This window comes from Sinohyriopsis cumingii, chromosome 3, assembly GCF_028554795.1.
Source record: "Sinohyriopsis cumingii isolate HCF-2022 chromosome 3, ASM2855479v2, whole genome shotgun sequence".
In the NCBI taxonomy this organism is placed as follows: domain Eukaryota; kingdom Metazoa; phylum Mollusca; class Bivalvia; order Unionida; family Unionidae; genus Sinohyriopsis; species Sinohyriopsis cumingii.
The window spans coordinates 144,460,964-144,466,722 of record NC_142963.1 but is presented as its reverse complement, the minus strand read 5'-3'; the positions used below and the strand labels follow the sequence as shown (position 1 = coordinate 144,466,722).

At 36.0% G+C, this 5,759-nt stretch overlaps 1 non-coding gene across 1 annotated transcript; it reads right to left on the bottom strand.

Moving 5' to 3' along the window:
• Window positions 1–3,508: 3,508 nt before the first annotated feature.
• Window positions 3,509–3,596, bottom strand: Trnay-gua (transfer RNA tyrosine (anticodon GUA)). Its single transcript is given in 2 exon segments — window positions 3,509–3,544; window positions 3,560–3,596. It is a non-coding gene; the product is annotated as a tRNA-Tyr (tRNA).
• Between the last annotated feature and the right edge of the window lie 2,163 nt (window positions 3,597–5,759).

Sequence of the window (5,759 nt, the reverse complement as noted above, 5' to 3'; positions counted from 1 at the left end):
GTGTGGTGCTGAGGTCAATTGGAATAAAGTGCCTTACTCAAAGACACACCACAGTAGTTGACCCTGACTGGTTTGACGGTGGCATTCGAACCTTTCGGTTATGAGTCCCGTGCGTTAACCAATGGGCCACCGCGGCTCCCGATTTTAGTACGTAACTATTGTATGTTTAATCAGGTTACACATCAATACCATATGTACCAGACTACGTGATAATTTTTTAAAATATATATGTCGCATTTTTCTCTTACATAATTCACGCGAAAATGTGAATATTCGTTTGTGCATGTCCCTAAGTTGTCGCTCTCAGATCTTCGCGTTGGACAGTGGAGATTTGATTTTAATCAGATTATTCAACCTCTAAGCTGCAAAGCATTGGGTAATCTTGGACAATCTACCGAGTGGTGTACTAAGGGTAAATGGTGCCCGGGGCGACCATGATGAACTAAAGGTTTTTTCGCCGAAAGACCAATATCGCCCGTGCTTTTGGTGCCTCAAGAACTCTGGCGTCCTAGGCAAGAGCCCCGTCTACCCCCAAACCCCGTTAGTAAGCTACAAAATTTAACCTTTAAAAGACAATGAAGTGGATAATTTTGGACAACCCATCTCTTCTTTAATTTAGTGATACATTTTGGGAATATGGTTGGAGTATATTTAACCGGAGAAAAATGAAAATATCTACACATTGGAAAATGTGCATATTGATCATTGTCTCAATAATTGAGCTTGAAGGTGTAAAACCATCTTGTATGTATATATTAGATTTTTAAAACGGATTACAAAGCAACACAAGTAGGTAACTTAGTGCTGAGTCAGTTGGAATACAGTACCTTGTCCAAAGGACACACCACGGTGGATGACCCAGTCTGGTTTTATCGTATGATTCGAAACCGCACCCTTGCTGCCATGAGTGCTGTACTCCAACCACTGATCCTCCACAGCTCCGGAGTTACTCTCTGAAACTTATTATTTTTGTTATTATTATTATTATTATTATTATTATTATTGTTGTTTTCGTTCTTGTCATTATTATCATTATTATTGTTTTTGTTATTGTTATTATTATTATGGAAGTAGGTAGGTTTAAACATATATCCTAGTTGAAAAACTCTGCCATGTTTTATACAGACGTAGAAGATGACTTTCACTTTGTTTATAATTGTCCCATATATAATAGTTTGAGATGTGCTTATCTAAGGATGCAAATTTCTGTCGATCTATGAACAGCACATTAAATTGGGCCAGAGAACAATTACTTAGATTTATGGGGACAGGTGCTTGTTAAATCGTTTTACTGCAGTGATTTATAATGTCTGTGTTGGGAGAGGAAGTGCATTCTTAATTAAGCCTTCGTTTACGTAACTGTTAGGCCGACTAGAAAAGGGAAGGTTAACTTCGATTTTATAACGGAACTGGTAGATTTTCTTGAGTTTAAATTGCCCTCATCGAAAATCGAGTCAGTTTGCATTTTTCCTGCAAGAGTGAAAATACCGGATACTCCGAAATTGAATTTGTAAGAAATTCTCTCGTAAACCATTTATCAAAGGGACCGGATTTCTGAAAAGTCAACGGACACAATTCTAGTGGTAGACGTGAACAAAGCTTGAAAGCACAAGGTATTTGCGTCAATGTCATGTAATTTCTTCATCCCAATATGATGAGTTGCTTGCATTTATTTGCTTATATTTGCGTGATTTTATTTGTTTAAATCCGTAGATCAATTCTCTTGATATGATAATAACTGTGTTGAGTTCACCTATCTGAATTCGTTCAATGATCTTTTTCATATAAGTTTGACGAATTGTTTGAATTTGTCGTCTTGATTGTTATAGGAATCTAAGAATTTCATGCATTACTTTAGTTTATATGAGTTACGAGAATCCATGTGAATTCTCTGATCTTAGATGATTTTACTAATGATTTAATAACTGAATGTGTTTATTCGCTGAAAATAACGTAGTTAAGACATGTCATGAATTTCATTCATTCATTTGTGTAATTGAGACGAGAACGGAACTGTTATGTCTCGTGTGATGTTAATGCGAGTCAGTGATTGAATGGCCGTTAGGAAGTACATTAATCTTATGAAACTAGTTTTTTTATGGTCTGCCATGTTTACCTTAACCATATAGACTTTGGTATCTGTTTGAATTCCGATAGAATGATATCTGACATAACGAGAGGGGAGTAATGATCTGTTTCCAGTAGGACAAGAAAAAGAATATTTAGGTTGTTTATCTGTTGTTTTGAAAGAGGGAAATAGTTCCACTGACGTATCTACTGACATATCCACATACCTTCGTATCAAAGTATCTACATATATACGTAGTTACGTATCCACCTACCCACACATGATCGAAAGAGGCGAGACAGTAGGGAGGTTGGAGAAGGAAAAAGCGTTAGGGCCTAGAGGAAAAAACCACAGTGAAGTCGGAGGAGACTGGAATAAGCAGGTTATGAAGTTGAACAAGGCAATGACTTCGATTGTTCACTCGATTATATGATGAACCAATTCTATTATTTAAAACAGATCGGCTTTATATATAAAATATATCTGTGTTTGAAATTCGCTGCAAGATTTATTTCAAAAAGAAGTGTATCTTCCTAATGTAATGTATTATAACAGTTGTTTATGTAATTGATTACATTTTTGTGTGTTGTTTTGTTGTTTTTTCATGTACGAGGGCTCGTGTCATTCTGTTCTATATATCTGCTCAGATCTCTATTTATTCCACCAATAAGTTTCACACTTTATATTAATATTTACTCGATCCTACATAAGTTTGCTCTCTGCCGGGGAAAACACATTAAACTCAGAGTCAATCTGTTGATCCTAGAATTTGTATGTTTCGTTATTGAACCATGTCTTTCATACATGTATATAACCTGAGTCTGCGGCCTATTTTAACAGAAGTATACAGGATTGATTATTATTATTATTATTATCATCAGAGCAGCATCAGCATTCATCATCATCATCATCATCATCATTATCATATTCTTCTTCTTCTTCCTCTTCTTCTTCTTCCTCTTCTACTTCATCTTATTAATATTTTGATTGTTATTATTATTATTATTATCAGAGACGCATCTGCATTCTTCATCATCATTATCATCATCATCATCGTCATCATCATTATCATCATCATCACCGCTTAACCTTTTACAAGCATCCCCTTTTATTTGATATTACACACCTGAAACATCTTACAGGTTATTCTTCTTCCCTAACAGAATTTGTTTAGTCTTATGAAATTAAACAAGAGATATAGGCAATAGTATTTTTTTACCCATCGACAATGGTCGGAATAACGATACAAATATCTCAGAAAAACTTTCGATGGACGATTGGATACATCGACGTTATTTTTGCAACACGAAAAACAGTAATATATTGGACAAAATGTAATTATTCTATAAATAAAATATCTTTATCCTTTAATTCGAAATCCACGAGGCCGCATCGCCGTGTGTCTTGACATTGAAAAAGGTAAATAATAAGAAAAGATAGTCCCGCGAGCCGGATTCGAACCAGCGACCTAAGGATAACAATGAACTATTTCTACAGTCCTCCGCTCTACCAACTGAGCTATCGCGGGGTTCTATATCATTAGAGTCTCTCCAATGGTTTCCTGAAGTATAGTGCTGGTTGTTTGCATCTTTACCGATCAATGAGGCAGCGAAGACCAATCATTATGTCTGCCGATGCCACTAATTGACATTTGATGGACTGGCATTGCCTCGCTAACTAGTGTTCATATACAGTTTTTTTAAGAGATTCTGAATATACTAATACTGCGACAATAACGACGATGACCACCACGATGAGGACGACATCGAAACGACGCTTATCAAAGTGATGCATTGACTGCATAGTTACAACACTAAAAACAAGCCCCACCCTCTTACTATTACAACGACGACACTGTCTTCTACTGTGCAGTTTCCATTACTACTAATGCTTCTGCTGCTGCTACTACTACCGCCACTCCTACCGTCATCACTTTTATTATTATCATCATTATTATTGTCACTATGATCACAAAAATATTCGAGAAGTAGATTTTAAACAGGTGCAATAAATACAATTAGATGTCAATTATTATATCAACTGTGTGAAAAAGGAGAAAGAATAATAACTAATATCGCTAAATAGTCGATACATTGATTGCGCATTTCCCCTACAGCATGTACTGGCCGCATATGAGTCGTTGAGAGCGTTCTGTATTAGTAACTCTAATTTGATTTACTTTATTTTAATATACTTACCGGAGTTTGAATCATCTACACCAGTGGTTCCCAAAGTGGTCTGTATTTCCCTTTTGGGGGCGGTGGGATTACCAATAGGGGCGCTTATGCTGAATAATGCTTGTTACAGGGTAAGGTAGGGTGCTCTGCGGATAACCAAGGGGGAGGTGGCCCGAAAACGCTGGGGAACCACTGATCTACACTTAATGTTCTACGCAGAAAGCGTGAAAAATGTACCTGTTAAAATATTTCCTCCATAATTATCCGCGCCATAGGTTATTGATCTCCTTTCTCGAAGACTATCTTGTCCATTGAGAAAGACAGTTAAAATTTCAGTACATTCATGAATCGAATGAAACACCCAACATGTATGTATGTATGTATGTATGTATGCATGAATGTATGTATGTATGTATGTATGTATGTATGTATGTATGTATGTATGTATGTATAATTTAGGGAATCCGAAAAAAGGCGTACAAAATATTATGAAGGCAAAAAATGTCAAAATCTTTAAAATGCAAACTCAATTTTTTTAATGTGAAGCGCCATTTTATTTTCAAACGTTCATAATCACCTCAGTTTTAACAAGATCACAGGATACATCCCAGTTAAAATGTTGTTTCCGGTACGACATGCAGTAGTGCACACCAGAACACCAAGGCTATTCAACATCTCTAAACCGGCAGGTGGGTCCCCAATAATCTCGCTACCTAGCCACTGAAATCAAGAAAAAATGGTAGACAAGAATGATAACAATCCCAGTGTGCTTTTAGCAATTATGAAATATTCCGTTAATATGTCAAGCAACTTAAATATATCCAAATTATCACCACGAGAGAGACTCCTAGATCGTTGAAAGACCTTACAAAAATGTTGATATTTTGTAAGTTAATCTCGGTTTGAAAGTCTGAGAGGTCGTAATGGAAACAGTTCATAATGAACAGAATGGACAGTAATTCTTAGAATTCATTGGAGAGTGATAGTGTCGGTGGATATGACTCTAGATAGAATATCAGACAAAAGGCCACGAAGCGTATAAACTCTTTTCAAAGATATTGACATAGAAGTACATCTCATTGCAAATTTTTTTTCTCTTTTTTTCGCGCGCAGGGGTATGCTCGACATTTTAAGAGATAAAAGTGTAAACGAAATTCTGCAACAACTTTTTTGTCAGACTTTGATGTTGAGACACGATATGAATTCTCTTGAAAGTTTGCCATTCACATTATTTTAGCATCGATCGATCGACTCCTTTGTTAAAGAAGATTTAAGTTTAATGAAGGGATCAATAAATTAGTCAAGAAATCAAACACTCAATCAAGCTAGTTTGGATTGGATTAATAAACGATGAAAATATGTCGCATAGGTCATAGAGAGTTGAAAGTTCTCTCCAGAGGATGAAACTCCTATCGAAATAAGAGTGGATCACCATACGTAAGACAGTAAAGTAGTTGCAATTTAAATACATCTGCAAGGAATACCTAATAACAACCTACTATCTCTACGGAAAC